Source organism: Vipera berus, assembly GCF_964194415.1.
Source record: "Vipera berus genome assembly, chromosome: 3".
In the NCBI taxonomy this organism is placed as follows: Eukaryota; Metazoa; Chordata; class Lepidosauria; order Squamata; family Viperidae; genus Vipera; species Vipera berus.
In genome coordinates this window covers 114,552,489-114,577,573 of record NC_138204.1, presented here as the reverse complement: position 1 = coordinate 114,577,573, position 25,085 = coordinate 114,552,489, and the positions used below count along the sequence as shown (strand labels likewise).

The following is a 25,085-nucleotide window of genomic DNA, read 5'->3' as shown; positions in this document are numbered from 1 at the left end:
GACAGATACTTCAAAAATAACATTTATTACGATTGCTATTTAAAATATATTTGCTGAATATATCAATCTGAACATGTACTCACATACAAATCTCTCAAACAGAATGGCATAAAAGCATCTTTTCTACCACATTTAAAAAGACAAAGTTATAGTAACAGATCAATTTAACAGCAAAATGACTTATATTGCAGTCTATAAATTCTACAAAGACAGCAGTCATAGACAATTTCAACTTAGTGAGTGCATTCAGAACATTGCCAGAGATCAAAGTTATAAGCTCTAGAGACTGAATGACATGCAAACATAGCCTGACAAACATGCCATTATTATTACCCCAATATAAAAGACACATCTTAAGATGTATTATCCTGCACAAATCCTGTTTTATTGAAAAAAGGAATACATCTCCCTTCAGGATATTTCTCACATGTCCACATGGCTTATCAGAGTCCTTGGTATTCCACAACTTTTGGAAGTAATTTTCGTCCAACAACAGGTAAGGTATCTCTCTCTAATTCAGTACAACAGCAATATGATAATCATCTTGCCAGACTCTGTTTATTCTTGAGTTCCTTATAGTCATGATGTTGATCTAGTAACAAACGGTAGGTCACAGGATTGCTTGGAAATTTGAAGGTATTGTTTTTTCAGGCAGGCAAAGCATTTGATTTTATCTCAGATTGGTGATTCTCCCCTTCCTTTTTATTCCTTCATTTCTAAGTCTATTGCAGGAGAGGGAAGAGATTATTTTCTAACGGCACGACACGGAGGATACAGACTTTCTGTCATACTTCTTTGGCATGATTTTTTTCAGGGCATTCCTTACATCTGAGACAGTAATAGAGACATGACGCTTCTTCTTTCTCAATCGCTCAGCTGCCAAGGACACTTTCTTGTAGAGGTCATGCACACAAAAATGCAAGATATTTTGTGCCTCACTGGTCATTCGGACACTGTCAAGCTTCATCTTCTGCATTTTCCTGGGAGACTTTCTGGAGACTTTCTTTCCATAGACACGTTTTGCATGCCTTGCACTTCTCTTTTCCACCCTAGGCTTTCTCTGTCTATACTGAGCCTTTTTTCTTTGCCTCCGGTATAGCTGCCTCTTTTTCTTGCTTCTCCAGGTAGTAGCAGCCATTGCTTGAATTTAAGCTTTAAGCACCAAAACTCCCTGCCTGCCTCAAAATGCCAATCTCTTGTCCCTTGATGTATTCTTATATAGGACTGGCTATTCAAATAAGTACCACATACAAGTCAGGTGATTGGCCAATAAGAACAAAGGCCAACTTAACCACCTCATAATGAATTAACTATGATCCACTACTGCTGTATGCAATGTGCATAACAGTAACACTAACAATGTGTTGCAAGATATGTTGGATTGACACGTTATCAGTTACGGTAAACTATCTTCTATATTATTCCAGTTGATTCTTATTCTTAAATCATGCATACACATAATAAAAATAACCTCTCCCTAAAACCTTTTTCTGTATAGTTATTTGCATTTTTAATGTCTTCACTATTTCCTCTCAAACTGAGGTATGTAGAGCACACAGAAGCTATTTAATGGTGAATTTAAAGCATTTTGAAAAAAAACATTTAAAAAATAAGACAAGCCATTGTTGAAGAAAAATCTTCATCAGGGTCCAGTCCAAGGTGGGAATAAACAACATGGAGACTGCTTTAGAAAAAAGGTTCTTGTTTATTTAATATCTAGTTTAATGAAGAGAAGGACGAGGGTGTAGTATCTCAGGGTTTGCCACAAAGAAGAGGAAGTCAGGCTATTGTCCAAAGCACCTGAAGGCAGGACAAGAAGCAATGGATGGAAACTAACCAAAGAGAGAAGCAAACTAGAACTAAGGAGAAATTTCCTGACAGTTAGAACAATTAATTAGTGGAACAACCTGCCTCCAGAAGCTGTGAATGCTCAACACTGGAAGTTTTTAAGAAGAGAATGGACAGTCATTTGTCTGAAATGGTATAGGGTTTCCTGCCTGAGCAGGGGGTTGGACTAGATGACCTCCAAGGTTCCTTCCAACTTTATTATTGTTATTATTAGTTGCCAGAAACTCCAGTGACAGTACATGTTTCTGGGGTGGCTGACCACATGGAGCTGGGAGTGGTGGGTTTTTATACCTTCTTGGGCTTTTGTATTTGGAGTTGTTCCTGGGGCATGAACTTTGACCTGAGGTTCAGTGTGCCCTTTTTGTATTCTGATGGTGGTGGTTTAATCCTGTTGTTGTTGTTAGTTGCAAAGTCGTGTCCGACCCATTGCAACCCCATGGACAACGTCCATTTAAGCTCACACCTACTGTTTCAGTGACTCCATCCAGCCACTTCATTCTCTGTTGTCCCCTTCTTCTATTGCCCTCAATCTTCCCCAGCATTAGGCTCTTCTCCAGTGAGTCCTTCCTTCTCATTAGGTGGCCAAAGTATTTGAGTTTCAACTTCAGGATCTGGCCTTCTAAAGAGCAGTCAGGGTTGATCTCCTCTAGGACTGACCGGTCTGAACGCCTTGCAGTCCAGGGGACTCGCAGGAGTCTTCTCCAGCACCATAGTTCAAAGGCCTCAATTCTTTGGCGCTCAGCCTATCTTATGGTCCAACTTTCACTGCCATACATTGCAACTGGGAAAATCATGGCCTTGACTATACACACTTTTGTTCGCAGGGTGATGTCTCTGCTTTTTAGTGTGCTGTCTAGATTTGTCATGGCTTTCCTCCCCAGGAGCAAGCATCTTTTAATTTCTTGGCTGCAGTCCCCATCTGTGGTGATCTTGGAGCCCAGAAATATAAAATCTGTCACTACCTCCATTTCTTCCCCATCTATTTGCCAGGAATTGAGAGGGCCGGAATCCATGATCTTGGTTTTCTTAATGTTGAGTTTCAGGTTTAATCCTATTATGTCCTAAAGGTCATATACTGCTTCCCTGTGGCTGTGTCTATGTCCTGTGTTGGATAGGTGAAGGGTTGCTGGTTCTAGGAATCATTATCTTTCTAAACCCATCAGCTCCAAGCTTCCTGGCTCCAGTCTTTCTGAAAGGATTATCAAATCTTCATTTCTACAGACCTGCCCTGCTGAGTTTCTGGTTGGGGGAAAGGGAGAAGTTTCTGCCTTTTAGGTTCTTCTCCATTATTCCTTTGGGGAAATATAATCTGCCTTTTTAATATTCCCCAAAATATTTCTTTCTCTGGTGTGTGTGTGTGTGTGTGTGTGTGTGTGTGTGTGTGTGTTCCTATAATCCCTCTTTTGTGCCATATAAGTGTGGGTGACACACTTTGACTGGCACAAGATTAAAAATTGATCTGGTCAGGGAGACTTGATAAACAAGCTTTTAAACTGTTAATGCAAAGAGGGGAAGGCACTAATAGAGGCAGCAGAAAAAGATCCCTGCAGTGGCTCCCAAAAGGGGAACCTTTCAACCATGAAGGACTAAAGCCGGGGCAAAAGTTGTTAGGTGGAAAACAAATTTATAGTGTCCAATATTCTGTGCCAATTCTTTTCAGATGTTTGATGTAACTTTGAGCTTCCAGTCAGGTTTTCTGGAGCACATGCCCCCAAAATTCTTCATAGCCACATTTTGCCTCAGTATGTAACCACTGGCTGCCCATTTTCAAGGGTTACTTCCTGCCTTAGCTTAGTTTAGTGCACCCAGGTTTGTGATGTCCAATTAAGGTTAGCCAGTGTGCAAGCCAGGCTATTAATATTTCTTAAATTTCACAGTGAGCCTTAGGACTCCTACTATGAGTCCACCAGTGCAATATATTCCACAGAGCAAGAACCAGGCTGGGGAGCCTTACTGAAGGTAGGTGAAGGGGATAGCCTTAGTGTGATTCTGAACTCTCTCTCTCTGTGTGTGTGTGTGTGTGTGTGTGTGTGTAAGCAGCTGCTGTCAATGCTGCAACTTCATTTTCGGTTGCCAGTTGGGAGGGGGGATGTGTGCTTTTAAGGTTAAACAAAACAATAAATTGTCCTGTGGGAACCAAAGTTATTGATGCTGGGGTTTTGGTGGGTTGCGCTTTCCGTTACAAAGCCCGCCAAAGTAGTTTATTGGCAAATGTGATTAGTGACATGTTACTGGGGTGGGAAGTTCAACTTTGTAACTTTTGAGAGGGAACTTCTGTCTTGGTTTCACTTTTGATCGTGCCGATACTTTGTAGCCAATAAACATGTTCTTTAAGGAAACCTCTTGCCTTGAAGTTCTGTTTAACTGGTCTCATCTGCCACAACCATAACATTAAACCAAGACTCCAATTCATTTTAAAATGCAGGGTCCTGAGCCCTGGTCACCTACCTAAACTTTTGGGAGAAGGACAAAGAGTCGGGGAAGACACTGAGATGAAAAAGAAGGGGAATTGGCCGCTAGCCTCGGTGCGACGGCGGTGGATGTAATGCAGGCTACAGTCCAGGTGGAGAGTACAGCCCCTGAAGCCAGAGCAAGACCAAAAGCCCGGGAGATCCCCCTGGAGAGGTTGATGCAGCAGGAAGGAGCATTGACCATTGGAGGGACTCTGCAGTCGGATGCTGCCCTGCCACGGAGAAGCACTGTTAAGGCTGCGGAAGCTGAGTTCCCATTGAACTCGTCCCATGGATTTCGTTCGCCAATGCTGAGAAAGGGGAAGCGGCCAGCTGCTTAGGATGAATCAGGGAAATGGAGGTACCTGATTGCCATCTACAGTCATTCCATCAAATGCTTGAGAGAGAAGTTTGATCAACTTGAGATGGGGGAAGTGGAGCTGATTACCCGCCAGGTGATCTCCAGTGGGTGAGGGGACAGGTGTTCCCAAGACCATCCACCGCCACGGCGAAGCCCCAGTCCCATAGCGATGGCTCATGCTGCCTCCCCGCTACCTAGATCAGCTTTAATATCAAGCCCAGTGGTTTGGCGGAGCCCTGATCATTATCGACACTCCAGCCCTAACCGTTAGTAGCGCCCTGCCAGCCCTGATCATTATCGACGTCCTGCCAGTCCAGGACCCCAACCAAGGGCTTTGCAAGGATGGGACCTTCAACGACCCCAGCACCAGAGGCCAGGCATACAGCAAGCTTACTGGGGGCAGCATCCTGTAGACCCACGCCAAATCAAGCCCACATTTGACGGGGATCCCAAGAAGCTGTCCTTTTTCCTGAATCAAGTGTGGATTTACATGAAACATTATGCCCATGCTTACCCAGACGGGGCCAGAATGGTTGACATAGTGGCGGCGAACTTAGAAAAAGAAGCAGCCAAGTGGGTAACTGGCCTGCATGACGAGCAGGCACCAGAGCTATGGGACTTCAATCTGTTTACACACAGGCTGAAAGCCAGATTTGAAGATGAATCCCAAGCCCTACAAGCTGAGAAGGACATCCACAATTTGAAGCAGAGGGTTCAGCCAGCTAAAGACTATGTAAGGGCTTTCTGAAGGGTGGCTGGATGGATCAGGCAGTGGCCTGAGCGATCACTGATTCACCACTTCAAGGCTGGTTTGGACCATGATTTATCCCTAGCGTGCACCTACAGAGGGATTCCTGACCAGCTTCATGAATGGTACCGCCTAGCTGTAAACGTAGACATCGAACTGAACCACTACCAAAGACCCACAGCATCAGGATCCAGACCAAGGCGAGACCAAGTGAAACGTCAGGTGCCCCAGCGCCCCCCATCTGCCATGGCCATTGGGTTCCCTAGAGCAGGGCTTTTCAACCTTTTCACAGACTGTACCACCTTTAGGACATGACAATATTCGAATACCACCAGTGACTTAGCAAGGTGTAAAAAACTTAGCGACAAAAAAAGGAAAAAAGTGATAAAAGTACACCCACTTACCACACTTTTAATGGGAATCTTGTGCCTGCTTCTCTGCCATTAATCTTTGCACTCGTGGCTGGAGAGTGCTTACTGACAGAATTAAGTCACATTCCAGCTGAATACAATTCCCTTCCCTAGTTTTTATGCTTGTTGATGAAGAAAATGCCTTCTCGCACAAGTACATGGAAGCAAATGGCAGTAAGGCTGTGACAGCTCCCCCCCCCACTTCCGGGTACAGTTTTGCAACTTGGCTCCAGAACTTAAAAAGTTCCTTCAAATTGCAGTTTGATGTCAATTCCAGAAGTGCTTCTTGCTCTGGAGAACAAAGGTCAGAATTGACAACGTTGTCCATAATGAAGGGTGACGCAACCCAACAAATTCTAGCATCACATTCTCTTGACACAAATGGAAAATACAACGCAAAGTCGGTGTGCAATTTTTCCAAACAATTTTTGATGTCTGTTTTAGTATCTTCAATGTCAACAATAGAATTTAGTTCTATAAAGTCTGACATATTGGTAAATGATGAAATATTTCCTTTTTTTTTTACTTGTCCTATCCACAGGGAGATTTTTTTGTGGAAGGCACAAACTTTGTCTTCCATAACAAACATGTTATGACCCCACGTGGCCCTGCAGCAACTGATTAAGTTCATTTAGCTTTTTAAATATGTCAGCCAAGTAGGCAAGGCAGGCTACCCAGAAGACATTTTCAAACTTTTCTGCTAGGGTTGATGAAACATTTGTCAGGAACAGGTACATTTCATCTCATAGCTCGAATAATCTCGATAATGTTTCGCCTCTTGACAACCAACGTACTTCTGTATGAAAGAGAAGAATGCTGTGCTCAGAATCCAAATCCTTACATAATTACTGGAATAAACATCCATTCAATGGCCAGCTTTTGATGAAATTTATTATTTTTGCAGCATCCTCCAAAGTCTCATGTAACACTGGGGTCATCCGTTTAGAAGCAAGTGCATGTCTATGCAAGATGCAATGATTTGAAACAATGGAACTGTTTCTTGGCTTAGCTCGTGCTATCACCCCTGAAGTTCTTCCTGTAAGAGCTGCTGCACCATCAGAACAAATGCCTACACACCAAGTCCATAGTATTCCATATTCAGTGAAAAAAATTGTTGATTATTGTGAATATTTCTTCCCCAGTCATTCTGCCAGGTAGTGGGTGGCAAAATAATACGTGTTCCAGTATATTGTCTGAATTAGGAACACGCACAAAGGCAATTAATTTCACTTCAACAGCAATGTCAGTTCTTTCATCCAATTGAAATGCAAATTTTTCTGCTGCTGTGATCTTTTCCACCACTTGTTGAATAACATCTGTGGCCATATCTTGCATTTGTCTTTGGATGGTGTTATATGCTAAGCACATTGGTTTGTGCTTAAATTGTAAGCCGCCCTGAGTCTTCGGAGAAGGGCGGGATATAAATGGGATTAAAATTAAAAAAAAAAGAATATGACGAATAGCATCAGCCATTTTTCCATCAAAGAGAATTGAAGCAATTGCAATGGCGGAGGGAACCACTACTTCTTCAACAATTGTGTGAGGCTTATTTCATTTAGCTGCTATCAAGGACAATTGGTAAGATGCTTCCAGTAACTTTTTCGAGATGTTTGTGGACTTCACGAAAGCAGCACGGTGTTTTATAAATTCATCTCTCTTCTTCACAAAAAATGCTACTGGCTTTTTGGGGTGCTCTTTATGTTTTGTTGTAAAATGTCTCTGGAGCAAAGAAGGCTTCATGGAATGCTTGGATAAGACTTCATTGCAGATAACACAAACAGGAAGCTTCTGATCGTTTTCTTCCAGGAAATAAAATCCAAACTTCAAATAATCTTCACTGTATTTTCGATTTGGTGCCGATTTTAATTTCTTCAGTGGTGGTTCCTTTGCTGAATCACTTTCCTTTTGCAGTGATGAAGAATGAGGAATTTCTCCATATTTATTAATATGCATCACTACCTTGATGGTCAGGTGGCTGGTCGGCCCTTCTTCCTCTCTCACCCTTCCTCCAAAACAGGCCGCTCGCCCTTCCTACGAAAACTGGCCACTCACTAAACAGGCCGCTTGCTCATTCACCCAAAAACACAACACGGACTTAGCACGTCTTATGAATCAGAACAGTAGATAGGTAAATGAATTGGAGGTTGCTTCAGAGCAACTCCCATCATATCCCACCTTGGCTCTCGCTGCCTGAAAACAGATGCCACACATTTGAGAAGTTTTTCAGATAGATTTACTGTACCTGGTCACTCATTCTGAAAATAGCTGCACTTTAGGTTTTGACAATACAGATATCCTCAATTACCATCCACATTTGGAACTACTTACTTGGTCACTAAATATGGCAGTAGCTAAGAGATGCCACTGCTGTGCTTATGAACTCTGTTCAGCTTTAAAGTCCTGCAAAGATTCTAAATGCAAGGATAGGTTGCCCAGTTACTTTTTCCATCATTTGTTAACTCTGAACAGTTGCTAAATGAGGCAGTCACTAAATGATGACTACTTTTGTCAGTAATTTATACTTAATCCCTGTTCTAGTAATGATTACCTTAGCACAGAAATATTCATGTCTAATAATTTAGCTGTTGTGCAATTAAGCTGACTTTGTAATAATGCCGCTTAGGGTGTGTGTGAAAGCCCTAATAAGCAGGCATATACATAGAATGAAGGCTACTGCTAAGCTTGTAAGCCGCCCTGAGTCTTCGGAGAAGGGCGGGATATAAATGGAATTAAAATAAAAAATAAATAAATAAAACTTCCACACACAAGGTGTTCAGTGAGCTGCCTAGCAGTCAGAGCTCATTTTTCAATTAAAGCAATGCTGCTTCAGACCTTTTACTGATGTGGCTGCCTAGCTACATATGAGCATCTGCTCCCACTCACAAAACTGTACTGAAGAATTTTACATATTTTATTCAAGTTGAGAGCACCTTTTTAAATACTTTTCAGAAAACAATGGATATCTTTCTTCAAAACCACCTGATTTACATAGAGATGATTCAGGGTTCCATAACCCTCCCTGCTTTGGTCAGAGAAAAGAAGTCTCTGAGGATCAATTTTCACAGACAGGCCAGCTGTAACTCTCTCAAATTAATGTGATTTCTTGTTGCTGAAGTCCAATACCACAGCCACAGGTGGGACCATACTGGGTAGATCGAGAGGAAATATATCCCAGCAAATATGAATGGACAGAGATTCCCAATTCATCTTAAGGCAACAATAAAAAACAATAAAATAAAAAAATTCTGGATCAATAAGCAAACTCTGAGCCTTAGCAATAACTCAGCAATAGTTAATAAAACAGGAAAGGCAACAGGGTCCTGAAGAATCCAGATAACTTTTCAGGGTTTCTACAAGTCCATTTTTCAAGACAAAAATGACCAGTCCATAATTAGAGATGACTCCCAGCACCTTCATTAGCATTCCCAGGAGATTAGCAGCCTATTTCCCCATTTTAAAGGCCTCCACTCTTCCCCCCACAAAAGACCACTAAAAGCCACATCCATCGTCGCTCACTCACCCTCGGCCCGAAAACATGCGGCTCGCTCACTCACTCTCAGCCCAAAAACATGTGGCTTGCTCTGTTTCTCCTCACTGCTTTGCTAAGCCTCTTCTCTTCTCACTCTTTCTCTCCCTCCAAAAACTGTCCCTTTTATATCTTCTCTCTTCTCCGCCCTCCTCTTCCTTTTCTCTTCTGGATGCACTGGAAGCTCCAATTACCATGTCGCCATGTGCGCCGATCATGGGGATTCTGCCAAGCTCTGCAGCTCCAGCTGATCTCCAGGTCTGTGCGGCGCTGCTTTAGCTGGTTCCCTCCCTGCTACACCTGGCTAGGGCTCCCGTACCACCAGCCAGGTGCTGAAGTACCCACTGGTGGTAAGTGTACCACCGGTTGAAAAGCCCTTTCCTAGAGTACCTGCCAGACACCCGATCAAATGCTTTAGATGTGGTCAACTTGGATACCGAGCAGCTGACTGCCCAGTCCCTTTTCCTCCAACTAAGAGTGCATCCACTGCTTCTACAAAACCTAAGAGAAGAGCCCGACTCTCGCGTGAGAAGTCAAATTGAGCCAGCCAGGAGCAAGCTGCACAAGTTACCTCTCCTCCCCAGGGGAAACATGAGATTCCGGCTGAACGCTTGCCTACACCTGCCCCTTGCGACAATGACAATGAAGGAGACGACCCAATAGTGAGTCAGCCTGTCCCACCTTTTGCCTTTTCTGCAAAAGCTCTTAGTCCCTAAGACAGGAGCCCAAATAGATTTACACATTTTAATTGACTCAGGCTGCACCTGATGCTTGTTCAACCTCCCCATGGTACTTAAGCTAAGCATTTGTGCCAAATTGTTGCCCATACCCATGAGGTTCAAGCAGGCAGATGAATCTCTTATAGGAGGGGCTCCGGCCACTCACTTGACCGAACCAGTATGCCTAGAGGTGGGGGAGCTTTGGAAACTCATCCCTTTTGTAGTAGTCCCAAAAAGTTTGAGATTAGCCTGGCTTGGTAAGTGGAAACCCATGATCTGGTGGGAAAACAGAGTGAGGACTTTAAGATTAGCAACTGGACCTTTACCTCCTACCTGCCAGCAGCACAAGTGAAAGCCAGGGACAGTCCCTTGAGACCCTGAAATCCGTCACAAACTCCCTACCTGGGATGCCACTCATCCCAAGCAAATATCGAGACTTAGCTGAGGCATTCAGCGAGATGGAATGTGATATCCTGCCTCCCCACAGAATGACTGCTATTGAGATTTTTCTGGGAGCCAAGCTGCCCATACCAAAAATGTACTCAATGACTCCCTGCAAACTGAGAGAGCTGAGGGAGTACATTGATAAGAACTTGGCCAGGGGGTTCATTCAGACAGCAAAATCCCGAGTAGCCGCCCTTGCACTTTTTAAAGAGAAGATGGGTCACTGAGGCTCTGCATTGATTTTAAAGGGTTAAACACAGTCAGTGTGGAGAACATGTACCCCCTCCCTTTAATGAAAGACATGTTAGCCCATTTGGCAAAAGGAGTTTTTTTTTACCAAGTTAGACCTAAGAGAGGCATACTATTGAGCGAGTCAAAAAATGAGATGAGTGGAAGACAGCTTCTAGTAAGTTTTCAGTTCAGTTATGCCGTTTGGTCTGCAGGTGGGCCCTGCTGTATTCATTCAATTGATCAATCAAGTGCTGCATGATCACCTGTACAAGGGGGTTTAAGTCTACCTTGATGACATCCTCATTTACTCAGAGACCATGGCAGAGCGTATTAAATTAGTACGTGAAGTACTCAAAAAACTGCTGAATGCTAAACTTTACCCAAAGCTCTCAAATGTGAATTCCATCAAACGCGTCTGGACTACCTAGGATACAGAATTTCCAGTGAAGGCATTGAAATGGATCCAGCCAAGGTTAAAGCTGTAATAGAATGGCAACCTCCACAGACCTGCAAACAACTCTAAAGTTTTTTGGGATTCGCAAATTTCTACTGGCAATTCATCCCCACTTTTGTTGAAATTGCTTTGCCAATTACTGTCTGGGGAAAACGGGGAGAAGCCACGACCCTGTCAGCCCCTGCCATGGTCTGTAGAATGCCAAACTGCTTTTGAGAAAGAGACTGTTTGCGGCCGAGCCTGTTCTCAAACACCCCAACCCTGAGGAGCAATTCATCATCCAAGCCGACACTAACAATGTAGCTATAGGGGCAGTCCTTTTGCAAAGGGACTTGCAACCCTACGCCTACACCGCCAAAAAATTAGCAGACACTGAACAAAGGTGGGCTGTTTGGGAGAAGGAAACTTTTGCGGTGAGGTGGGTCCTGCTAACCTGGCATCATTTCCTTGAGGGGGGCAAGGTGCCTTTTTTGAAGTATGGACTGATCATAAAAATGTACCCCACCAGACCCAGGTCAACTTAATTTTGCCTTTTTCTAACAGGTGCAAGTGCATGCAGCCAATACGAGCGTTGGCCTGTCTACTGAGGCTGCTTCATTCTATCCTGCAAGTGCGCCCCATTCTCACAATCACTTGGAAGCCCCCTTCTCCAAATTGCACAATTTGGAGAACTGGCCCTCAAAATGATTACGAGAATGGTGGCATTTGCTAGCCTTCCTAGTCAAGTAAAGCTAGTGAGCACCTTCATAATGATAGCTTTTACTAGTTTTCCAGAATTCTTCTGCATGCTGAAGAGAATGCCTCAGATGGGTTGCAGAAATGAAGCTTGGATCTTTGGGATGTGAGCCCTGTTTCTGCAGCCCAGGAGGAGCCGAGCCCTTATGGGTTCAGAAGAGAATGTCTTAGCCAGGTGCAGAAAAAGAACTCAGACCTTTGAGATTCGAGACCTGTTTCTGCTGCCCGGTAGAGTGGCTGAGCTCTCTAAAGCTGAGCTCTTTGAGCACCCAGAAATGACAAGTTCTCTCAGCAGGGGGCAATAGTTTGCTATTTTCCCTGCAAGTGGAAGACTGCAAATGGAAATCACATGATCACAGGACACTTGGCAGCTAATTGTAAGTGCAAACAGGTTGCCAACTGCTTGAAATGTACCGTATTTTTCGGACCATAAGATGCACTTTTTTGCCCCCAAAAGTGAGGGGGAAAACGAGGGTGCGTCTTATGGTCTGAAGGTGATCCGTATGGCCAACCCCAACCTCCGCAAGTGGAAAGCAAGGGAGATTGCCAGGAGCACAAATCGGCACGTGCTGAGAAACGCTGATCTCGCGCTCCTGGCAATCTCCCTCGCTCCGTTTCAGCTTGCTTTCTGCAAGAGAAAGCCGGGCCGCAGGGCTGCCTCCGTGGGTACTGCTCTAACATGGAGAGAGAAGGACAAAGAGGGAGGGAAGGAAGAAAGGAAGGAAGGAAAGAAGGAAGGAATAATGGGAGAGGGAGGGAGAGAGAAATAAAGAGTAAGAAGAGAGAGGGAAAGAGGGAGCGAGAAGGAGAAAGAAATAGGGAGGGAGAGAAAGAGGGACAGAGAGAAAAGGAGAAAGAAAGGGAGAGAAAAAAACGGAGAGGGAAAGAGAGGGAGAGAAAGAAAGGGAGAGAGGGAGAAAGAGACAAGAAGAAAGAGGGAGGGAAATAGAGGGAGAGAGAGAAAGAGGGAGAAATAGAGGGAGAGAAAAATAGAGAAGGAGAGAAAGAGGGAGAGAGAGAGAAGGAGAAAGAAAGGGAGGGAAATGGAGAGAAAGAGGGAGAAATAGAGGGAAAGAGAAAAATAGGGAGAGAAAGAGGAAGAGGGAGAGAAAGGGAGAGAGAAAGAAAGAAAGAGGGAGGGGGAGAGAGAGGGAGAGAAATTAAATTAGTAACATGATTGTTAAGTGAATCTGGTTTCCCCACTAACTTTGCTTCTCAGAAGGTTGCAAAAGGCGATCACATGACCCTGGAACAATGTGACCATCATAAATATGAATCGATTGCCAAGCATCCAAATGTAAAACACATGACCCTGGGGATGCTGCAACAGTCATAAGTGTGAAAAATAGTCATAAGTCACTTTTTTCAGTGCCTTCATAACTTTGAAGAGTCACTAAGTGAATCATTGTAAGTCAAGGACTACCTGTACTTTATCATGTTTTTTTCCTTTGGGGGGGGTCAGGTTTTTGACACCTTGCTGGGCGACTGGTGGTACTCGGACATTGCCTTGTCCTAAAAGTGGTACAATGGATGAAAAGGTTGAAAAGCCCTGTTTTACTATACCGGTACTATTTGGTTCAGAATATATTTTTTCTTGTTTTCCTGCTCTAAAACCTGGGTGCGTCTTATGGTCAGGTGCGTCTTATGGTCCGAAAAATACGGTAGTCATGTGATAGGGACATGTGTGACATTTAAGATGGCTGGAAATGACTGGCCCTTTCCAAGAACATCTTAACTTTGAACCATCATTACATAACCAGCTGTAAGTCAAGGATTACCATTAAGGAATTTCTACTTCATTCAATTCTTCAATTTATACTTGTTTGATCAGAACCAGCATAAAGGAAAGGAGAAATGTAAACTGTAAATAATAAAAGATAGTGATTGGAGCAGAGTATGAGATATTAGAAATGTGGATTAGAGATTGATGATTTAGAACAAAGGAAACTAGATATAAGTTGTGCAAGACTGAAGACAGCTCGTAGATTAATCTTTTCTGACTACTTTTCAAAAAACTGAGCTTTACGTGGTGACAGAGATCATCAGGCCAACAATCCCTTTAAGAAACTATATTCTTTTGATTCAGATCTTGTGCTACTGCAGCCTTTTCTTGAAGACTTTTAGCCTCTCACTAAACAGGTGAATATGATTTTAAGGCACATAGCAGTAGATGGATTTGCACTGGCAAATACTTGAAATGCACTGTTTTCTAGTCTGAACTGTAGCTGTCTAAAATGCCACTTTGAGATCTAAAATAAAGAGTGGGTAAAAATGCACAAGATTTGTGAGCTACAGTAATGAAATTCAAAGAGCACAGTGAAATAATGGGACTAAAATTTTAGCCCGAAGGAGACCAGACCAATGACAACCAGGTACAGCAACCAGCCTTAGCACTGATAATGAAAATACTGAAGCAGTAAATAGCTTCAGCTGTTTAGGATCAATTATCAGGAGGAAAGAATCCTGCAACAAAGAAATACACCATAGCCCAGTGATGGCAAACCTTTTAGAGACCGAGTGCCCAAACTGCAACCTAAAACCCACTTATGTATGGTTGGGTGCCGGATGGGTGTGGCCCATTGGGTGGGTGTGGCTGATATGGTAACAGCAGACTGGGTAGGACTAAAAAGTTCAATCAATTCCAACTTTGCAAGATCTTTTTTTTTCCTGTGAGAAGTTGAAATTGATTGATTGATTGAACCTTTTGTTTTGCATATGGCGGTGGAGGCCTAAAACGGAAAGGTTTTATAAAACCCTGCTGAAGGCCAAGGACTGGGGCGTGCCCACAGAGAAGGCTCTGCATGCCACCTGTGGCACCACCACGGCCATAGACTATGACTCTGGGTAGAGTAGCTATGAAATCTTTGGAAGGAGTATTCAGATGTCAGAAAGTATATATATATCAACGAAGATCAGAAAATGGTTCTCTGGTGATACTTTATGGAAGCAAAAATTGGACTCTGAAGACAGGCTAGAAAGAATATTGATACCTTTGATCTTTGGGTCAGTAAATATTCATGAATACTGTAAGTAACAAACACAACAAATACAATGGTAAACAAACAAATCACTCAAGGCACAAATAAGCAGGTTCAAATTATCATACTTCAGGCACATTATGAAAAGAACTAATGCTGTAGAGAATTTTACAATGCTAAGAAAGGTGGGAGGAAAGAGAGGAAGGACAACCAGCAGCAAGATATATGGACTCAATTACAGTGGCTAGAGATACATTACTGAAATATTTGAAGGATCAGATTCAAAACAGATCATCTTGGGGGGAAAAAATCTTTGTGGTTGTTATTAAAGAGTTGACACTGCCTTCACAGCATGCAATTTACTTTTTTTTCTTAACATATTTACCATACCAACTCTAATCTCCACGTACCTTTTAACATACCAATATACCAACTTTTATTTCCTTGTAGCTCTTTCAACTTTCGTTCTCTGAAATGTTACCTATTCTATGAACATTTGCAAATTTTGACATTTCAACATCTATTTTTTCATTTTAGCAAACAGTAAATAAAAGTAAACAAATTTATCTACATACCTGCACTACATTTTGCCTTTTGTGTAAAACTTTGGAACTGTTCACTGTATTTTTCACGTTAAATCCAACAAAGAACATGTAGGTAGGACTAATGCTCTTTGTTGCACCATAGAAGCTTAGTTTGCTGCAAGTTATACAGATTTTCAGCCAAAAAAAAGTATCACCTGCACAAAACTTTATAATTTCTGATTAATACATTTCTAATATTAAAAGCATTCCTTATAAATTTATTCATACAATAAATATATTAAACAAAGGGAAATCAAATGTTCTTCTCAATACTGAACTCTGTGCTTTATAATAAACCACTAAATTTGTTACATATGATTTATTTTCATCATATACCATTCTTACCACCTCTGGCAACAACCTTCACCTCCATGTTTACTAATTCAAGTCCTATTTACATTATCATACAATTTTTCTACATCAATAAATGAACAATAAACTTTCATTCTCACAGATTTCTCAAATATCTGCTAAAGATGACTTAATCTGTGCACCTCATGAACTGCATACAACTGTACAGCACTTCACAAGTTTTGTTTACTGAAAAGATTAAGAATCAGAACTCTGCCCAATGCCTTCCCAAGGAGACTTAATAAATGATTTCCTTATATACAGATCACAAAGCGTTTTTCAACTTTCCTAGAGCATTAATTAATTAAATTTTTATACCGCCCTTCTCCCGAAGGACTCAGGGCGGTGTACAGGGCAATAAATATTAAAAAGCAAAGTACAAAGGTTAAAAAACAATTAAATAATTTATGCCCGATCTATACAATAGTTAAAACCATATTAAAAACCCAACCCCAAACCCATCAGACCAGGCCGGATTGCTCAAATAAATAAGTTTTTAGATCCCGCCGGAAGGAGCAAAGGTCGGGGGCCATCCGGAACTCAACCGGCAAGCGGTTCCACAGGTCTGGCGCGCCCACAGAGAACGCCCTCCCCCTGGGGGCCACCAGTCGACATTCTCTGATCGGAGGCACCCTGAGGAGGCCCTCTCTGTGGGAGCGCACTGGACGGAGGGAAGTTGATGCCGGCTGCAGGTGCTGCCATAGGTAATCCGGACCCAAGCCATGTAGGGCTTTGTAGGTCATTACCAGCACCTTGAATCTCACCCGGAGGGCAACTGGCAGCCAATGCAGCTCGCGGAGCAAAGGTGTAACATGGGAGTATCGGGAGACTCCCAACACAACTCGCGCGGCTGCATTCTACACCAGTTGGAGCCTCCGAGTGGTCCTCAAGGGCAGCCCCATGTAGAGAGTGTTGCAGTAGTCGAAACGAGAGGTCACGAGCGCATGAGTGACCGTGCGCAAGGCCTCCCGGTCTAGATAGGGCCGCAACTGGCGCACCGGGTAAACCTGGGCGAAGGCCCCCCTAGTCACATTTGCTATATGGTCTTCTAAAGAAAGCTGTGAATCTAGGAGGACTCCCAAGTTGCGAGCCCTATCTACGGGGGGTAATAACTCACCCCCCATAGGAAGAGATGGAATATTCTGAATATCTCGAGATTTATGATTTTTTTATTGCTTTTCTTCTTAGACACTACATTTTAGTATTTGTTTCAAGTTCATTTTTCAATGCATCAGCATAATTTCTGTAATTGCATGTCCCAATAATGCAAATAACTATTGGAAGCTTTTGGTTAGGCCTTTTCACTTCCAAAACAATACAGGTAGTCCTCAACTTACAATCATGAGCCCAAAATTTCTGTTACTAAGCAAAACATTTGTTAAGTGAATTTTGCCCCATTTTATGTCCTTTCTTGTCATAGTTGTTAAACAAATCACTAAAGTTAAGTTAGTAACACGGTTGTTAAGTGAATCTGGCTTCCCTCCATTGACTTTACTTGTCAGAAGGTTGCAGACAAGGATCACATGACCCTGAGACACTGCAACTCTCATGAGTCAGTTGCCAAGCTTCTGAATTTTGATCATGTGATCATGAGGATGCTGCAACAGTCATAAGTGTGAAAAATGGTCATAAGTCACTTTTTTCAGTGGTATTGTAACTTTGAATAGTCATGTGGTAAGTCAAGGACTACCTGTATTCCATTTCTATTAAAATCACTCAGCATTTTTTCTTCCCCTTTTAATTCTTATTGCTCTTTGATTACATTCTCTGCAACTTATTAAATATAGTTTTCGTTTCTTGCAGAATTTTGTTATATATACTTTTCTCCACCTACAACCTCTTTATCACACAAGAAGCATCTTCGTTTTTATTTCCTATTATGTAATTCAAATGTTACAATAGCATTTTGTAATTTAATTATTTTTAGTCAGTTCCAAGCAGTTTCCATGTTTTCTTTCTTTATATTAACATCTCATTATGTCTGACATGACTCTTATCTTCAGATTCACAATCTTTCTTATAGGAGTGTTATTTTCTTGTTTTTACAATCTTATTTCTATCACATTTTCCTGTTTTTCCCCCATGGGTATTTTTCATTGTAACTATTGCAACAATCACAAATGGGTCTATCTTACATTCAGAAACTCATTTCTCTTGTATCTTTATTATTTTTTTCAATTTTTATCATAATCAAACCAATTATGCTTTTTAATTCTTTTTCCATGATAATAGATTTATATTTAAACCATGTATTTGAAAGTAATAGTAATAGATATTTTTATAAGCAGATACTTATCAGTCACTATTCCTATTCATATTGGGTCAAACAGCCCAATTACCTTTCTTATCTGATACCATTCACCTAACAGAGTATTTTTTTCTTCTGGGAAACAAAGCATAATTTTTACATAATTCATTGCTGGTTCTTTCATTTGCCCTTTCATTCATAGTAACTCTAAACCCAGTATGTCTATTTTTTTCTTGACTTTTGTTAATTCACACTCTTTTCTCAGCCCACATTTCAATTAATGATCTTCCATGGGCCAAGGCAATCACCAGAGCGGCCAATAGATACAGGCCTCTGTTTCCCATCATTATTATACCCCATTTTTTGAAATAATGATTTTTAATTTATCTAATGCTCATTTTTAGTAAAGTGGACAATCATAGCCAGAGTCATATGCATGCAACATGTAGTTTTCCCTGATAAAGATAAGAAAAGCAAGGGTCAGTTTGGCATGTTGGCCAATTTGTAAAAAGAGCAATCAAACTCGTTTTATTAGAATCAGGCTAATACTGTTCTACATTAAGATAGGAAATCTAACCCTAGAGACAACCTTGCAAACAAAGTAATAGTTGACCATGTCTATCAGTTAGGAGGTACATGCAGTGTACTGACAAATGCTCCCAAATAAACCAGAATATTGGCTAGTGACTTAGAAGGCCTGGCAAATTGGGGAGGAATGAATCAGAGGCCTGTATTAAATCATGGTTATATTCAAACAAAATAAAGCTACTTACAGAGAAAGAGCCATAGGCTCAGAATACTGCTTTAGTACAAAGTAGAATAATCTAAGCAATTTGGTTTACGCATGGATGTAACCATCATTATATTTATATTTATATTTATTTGATTTATATACCGCCCTTCTCCCAAAGAACTCAGGGCGGTGTACAGGGCAATAAATATCAAAAATACAAGGTACAAAAGTTAAAAGAAAATTAAATAATTATGCCCAATGCAATAGATAATTAAAATCAATATTAAAACCCCAAACCCATCAGACCAGGCCGGCTTGTTCGAATAAATAAGTTTTCAGATCACAGCGGAAGGAGCGAAGGTCGGGAGCCATCCAGAGCTCAACCGCAAGATGGTTCCATAAATCCGGCGCGCCCACAGAGAACGCCCTCCCCCTGGGGGTCACCAGTCGACATTCTGTGACCGGTGGCACCCTGAGGAGGCCCTCTCTGTGGGAGCGCACTGGACGAAGGGAAGTTGACGCCGGCAGCAGGTGCTCCCGTAGGTAATCCGGACCCATGCCATGTAGGGCTTTATAGGTCATCACCAGCACCTTGAATCTCACCCGGAAGACAACTGGAAGCCAATGCAGCTCACGGAGCAGAGGTGTAACATGGGAGTATCGGGAGATCCCCAACACAACTCGTGCGGCTGCATTCCGCGCCAGCTGAAGCCTCTGAGTGGTCCTCAAGGGCAGCCCCATGTAGAGAGCATTGCAGTAGTCTAAACGAGAGGTCACGAGCGCATGAGTGACCGTACGCAAGGCATCCCGGTCCAGATAGGGCCGCAACTGGCGCACCAGGCGAACCTGGGCGAAGGCCCCCCTAGTCACAGCTCCTATATGATCTTCTAAGGAGAGCTGTGAATCTAGGAAGACACCCAAGTTGCGAGCCCTATCTACAGGGGGCAATAACTCACCCCGCATAGCAAGAGGTGGAACAATCTGAATTTCCCGAGATGCCAGTACGCACAGCCACTCAGTCTTGTCAGGGTTGAGCCGAAGCCTGTTCCTCCCCATCCAGACCCGGACCGCCTCCAGGCAACGGGACATCACGTCGAGGGCATCACTGGGGTGGTTTGGGGTTGAAATGAAAAGCTGGGTATCATCAGCATACTGATGATACCCAACTCCAAAACCACGAATGATCTCACCCAGAGGCTTCATATAGATGTTGAACAGGAGAGGTGAGAGGACCGACCCCTGAGGAACTCCACAAACGAGAGGCCTCAAGGTCGACCTCTGCCCCCCTGCCAACACCGACTGCGAACGTCCCCAGAAGGTAGGAGGAGATTACAACAGAGCTTCATAGGAAACGCACCAGGGATTTTTTTTTTTTGAAAAATGTAACACTGCTAATTATTAGTTATTTTGATTCTTGTGATCATGTCAAGTTGCATTACAGTTACACTGATATAAAGCTTAAGAATCATATTGTTAAATACCTTTTTAGAAAACTTGAAGTTAAGCCATGTTTTCTATCAGGTAGATTAACATTTTATGTAAATTGAGAAGCAAAGTTATGCAATTAGAGCATTGATCTTCTAGTTGTAAAATATAAGTAGCTGTGAGACATAAACAGTAATAATAATAATAAAAAACATGTGGATCAGTGACTATTTTTCCTAATGTCAAACTTAATAGAAATAAAATCAACAGAGCCCCATGACACTTTTATATGGTATCCACTGACCCTCACAATTAAGAGACATTGTTTAAAAATTTGTATCATGGCCAAAGAAATCTTATGCTCAGTTCTCAAATATTTCCTGCCCCTATGGCACTAACTGTTATACAAGCATATATCTACTTATATCTGGAGCAGATTCCCTCAGCCAAATTATATAACTATTTGTTTTTAAGTTAGAAAGATGAGTAAAAGTAAGATCATTTAAATAAACAATTGACAGGGAAAGAATTGATGGAAGACAAATTTTCCTCACTGTAAATTACCTGTTCAGCCATCTTGTGTTTCATTCTTAGTGGTAAAATGGATAATTTTTTTCTTTATAGAATGTTTTACTAGGAAATTCAGAAGCTTACAGGAAGTTCAAAAGATCAGTGTATGAACCTAAGAAATTGGTAAGTGGAAGAAAGCTAGTCATCACGATAATTATAAACTCAGTGATATCACTTTTTATTGGATAGGAAGTTGAGAGAGGGACACTGAAAAGACAATGAGAAGCAAAGCTAAATGCAAGAAGACCAAAAGCTTAAAAAGTTGCCTTATATAGCCCCCCCAAAAAAATCCTGACAAAGTTTGGTTTTGATTTTGCTAACTCTAACAGTACACTTAAATCAGTAAATACTGTATATAACTACAGATAACATGGAAATCCTTAAAATTACATCTATAGTCTTCAAATGGAGTGAAAAATTCAAGATTATGCAGAATCAGAGTCAAAAGATTCAGGAAATACCTAGTTTCAACTGAATATTTCTTAAATAAAATGTGTGTCAAGGTGGTTATCTTGTTGAAAACCTCTCTTTAACTCATTTTAAAATGATTTTGTGCCTTCAGGTCACTGCTGATTTCTGGCAAGTTCCTGCACTGGTTCTAGAGTTTTCTTGAGATGATTCAGAAGTGATATGCTATTTGCCTTCTTCCTAGGGTTGAGAGAGATAATTGGCCCAAGGTCACCCAGCTGGCTTTGTGGCTAAGGTGGGACCAGAACTCCTGATTTTTAACATGTGTTTGTGTGTGTATAAAACTATTCAAAGCACTTTTTGATTTATTGACTTCTATAAAACTTATTTTCCCTAAACTAAAATCTCCTGCATATTATAACTACCTAAGGTCAAGTTAGTATTTAACTTGTACTGTACAATGGCAGACTAATGTTATGTACAGATCCGTATAAGATGATACACTGTCACACATTAGATTTGTGGAGTTTTCTTTATAATTGGAAGCTAAAATGCTGAAAAGTGCTTTGAGCAGTATTTTGGACCAGAACCCAAGAACGTGCTTGAGAACATGCATGTCAAGACCTCCTTTCCCTTTTTGAGACCATTCTTTGTAGTACCTGGTTTAGTAGCTGGTTTAAACATTACTGGCTATAGGAGATGCTTCTTTCCATCAAGGTTAGTCTGCCTTTCAAATTAAAATTCTAGTATATTTGTTTGTAAATTGTATATACAATTAGAGTTAGCATACCTCCAACCAAAGATGTTAGAAAGGATCTTATAGCATCCTAATGTTTAGATTATGTACCGGTATATAATAATTAGTGGTTTAAGGCACCAGGCTAGAAAGCCCCATGTCCCGCTTCAATGACATACTGATAGATAACATTTTATTTGACAGCCAAGTTCATAAAATAAGAGTCACTTCGTGTGAGGTGACCATATAAAGTTTGACAAAAAATAAGTCACATTTTAAAAATGGAGAAAAATTAAGAGCAAACCAAATTTGTACAGACCTGTTTTAGAGTAAAAATATACTTTTAAACTTAATTATAGTTTTCACAGGGAAGGAAAACTGATATAGCTCTCTTAAGCTTTTAAGACTTTGATTTTTTTAAAATCATACAAGAATAAATTGATTTTTAATATGTTCATTTAAACCCATTCTCAGAAGATAGTGAAAAAAGAGAAAACAGATTTAATGTTGTACATTATGCACAGTATTTTAAGTGAACTACCTATTCTCAAGATGTCATTTCCTGCTACTCTCCCACTAAAAAGAACATTGTTTTTGCTGTAAAAGTAGTAGGCTATTTAAATCTCATTTCTCATTCCTCATTTCCAGTAAATATATTTTTGCTCTGTTTTCTTAACCACAGCACATATTGGTAAATAGAAAGAAGCAGCACTTCCCCACAGATTTAAAATTCCATTTCACTTTTATTCATCATTTATTTTTCTGGTTACACAAACTCAATCTACCAGAGTGTCTTCAAAATATGTGGGGAACAAAACAGAATTTAGTGTACTGCAAGTTGATTAACAAAACTAAGTTTCAGATCTTAGGAGAAGCAGAAAATGGATCAAAATTAATCTTTATTTGAACTTTAAAATATACAGTGGTAAATCCACATTCTTCCTTGTAGTACTAACTAAACAAAATTGGAAAATAGGATTGATGGAGGAACGAACCAACCCACAGCAATGAAATAAATATAAATATATATACACACACACACACACATATATATTACACAAAATGACAATTTGTACAGGTATAAATCCCGATCCTTTATACTAAAATAATTCTGACTCTTGTAACAGGGGCTACTCCTAGTTCCAAGCACGGAACTTGACACACGCAGTGAGATCCTATGTTCAAATTTTAGTTAGGCTTCAACCTAGTACGTATATCCTAGGAATAAATCCTACTAATCGTAGGTAATGTTGCATTTCTGAAGAGGGAGGAAAGGAACTGATTTATGGCAGCAGCAGTTCTCGCTTAGGTCCATGAGGTGAACGCCCAAGCAAACTTGGTCAGGATTATCAACTTAATCATATATATATATATATATTGCTGTCCTAAAGAACCTGTTTCGATCATCCTCCGGCCCAGAATACAAAGAAACGTGCAAAAACATTCCCCTCCCAAGGGTTCCAACACCGGACAGTTTCCCCTGCTCGGCTTCGAAGGCACCGGAGCGGCGAATGACAGAAATAGAGAACGGCGGAAGCCTGAGGCCTACAGACCCAGATAAAGGAAAGAAAAAATGGAGGAGGGGAGATGCAGAAGGGAGAAATGAGAGCTCGTCTCTCAGGCGCATTAGAAAGCCGAGTTCCCTTCACAGAAAAACAGGCATCGCCGTTTCTCTCTTTTCTTTCCTTCCTCGAGAAAAAAGGAGGAGGCCGCAGCCTCCGCCCTATTGTCTCCCGACCCGAGGAGGGCTCACCTCACGACGGCGGCAGCAGCTCCTCTCAGCTGCGGACTACGGCCACGGCCGTCGCGCCTACCTCCTCCTTCACCAGCATCAAGAGCCGGCCGACCGCGGCCTCCTGCCCCAGCCTTTGGCCCTCTGCTGCCGCTGCTGCCACGGCTGCTCCTGCAGCAGAGGCCATCTTGGGTGCCTCTTTGCTTGCTTCAGCAGCAAAGCCTTCCACGCCTAAACAGGCGTCACTGCTAATGCATTGCTCGCTGGGTCAGTCGGCCTCCCCTTCCTGCTCCTGGAGGGGTGGAGCAGTCCCAGACTCATCCTCCCGGCTCGCTCTTGGCGCTTCCTTCCTTCCTTCCTTCCTTCCTTCCCAAAAGGGGAAGCGGGAGGAAATTAGATCTGGAAAGGCACAGTCCTTTATGCCCTAACTGAGGTAGCTGGCTGAACAGAAAAAAAACGTCTGCCATTTTCCGCATTTTGAAACGACGTGGAATCGGCAGTGTTTTAAGAGCATCGTCCCCTGCCGTACCTACGAGAGCGTAAACCCTGTTGAATATATAAGGTGCTTCTCCTCCCGCAGAAGAAGGGGACTTCTTGAATAATCCCGCGCAGAATTCGGTCGTCATTTTATGGTTGAGCTTGTTCGCTGTATTCTCGGTGCGGCGTTCAAGAGCCAGAAATTGCATCGAACGGTTAACTCATATCTCTGCATAACCACGGGATACGGCAAATGTGATCGGCGTAACCATTATGCCTTCAGATGTTTTTCCAACTTTCTGTCACCAGGCGGGCTTAGAAAAAATAATTTCTGAACAACAGAAACGAACTCCATCATAATCAGATGATGCCTCTGGTTTGCAAAAAAAATCCTGGCGACCGCTATGGTTAGCATTAAAGTGTTTCCTAATTCTTGGTTGCTATCTGGCGTTTTGCAATCCAGATATGTTAGCCTTATTGCTGCTGGTTTTATGTAATATAGTTGATGCAAAATGCTAAGACGCACATCATCGGGTGCTATACAAAGTACACAACAGGAATAATAGTGAGAGATATCAAGGCAGTGAGAAACGAAAAGAAAGCAAAACCAACTTTATACCACTGCTGTTCAATATACGTTTGTAGTACTTTTCAATTCTTCTTCCCCATTTCACCAACTCCATCCAACCATAACTTTTTCACTCTTCCCCTTTCTCTTGACCTGTTGTTTCTTCGTTCATGTATTTGTTTATTTTTAATTTGGTTCTTATAGATTATAATGACCAAACTACTTTAGCTTGTTTCTTTCATTCTGGCATTTTTCAGTCCATACTTATTCAGCATCTTTTCAGTCTTGATCGTATTTCCTCTAGTTTTACCATGTACATTTCACAGCCCATTCCCATTAACACATTGTT

General features: G+C 41.7%; 1 protein-coding gene across 3 annotated transcripts in view; it reads right to left on the bottom strand.

Annotated features, from left to right (window-relative positions):
• Positions 1-23,912, bottom strand: part of RC3H1 (ring finger and CCCH-type domains 1) — a 64,327-nt gene extending 40,415 nt beyond the window's left edge. For all 3 annotated transcript variants that reach the window (XR_014025839.1, XM_081322946.1, XM_081322947.1), the window contains exon 1: positions 23,713-23,912. The gene's annotated coding sequence lies outside the window, so the exon portion shown is untranslated. The remainder of the gene's footprint in view (positions 1-23,712) is intronic.
• Between the last annotated feature and the right edge of the window lie 1,173 nt (positions 23,913-25,085).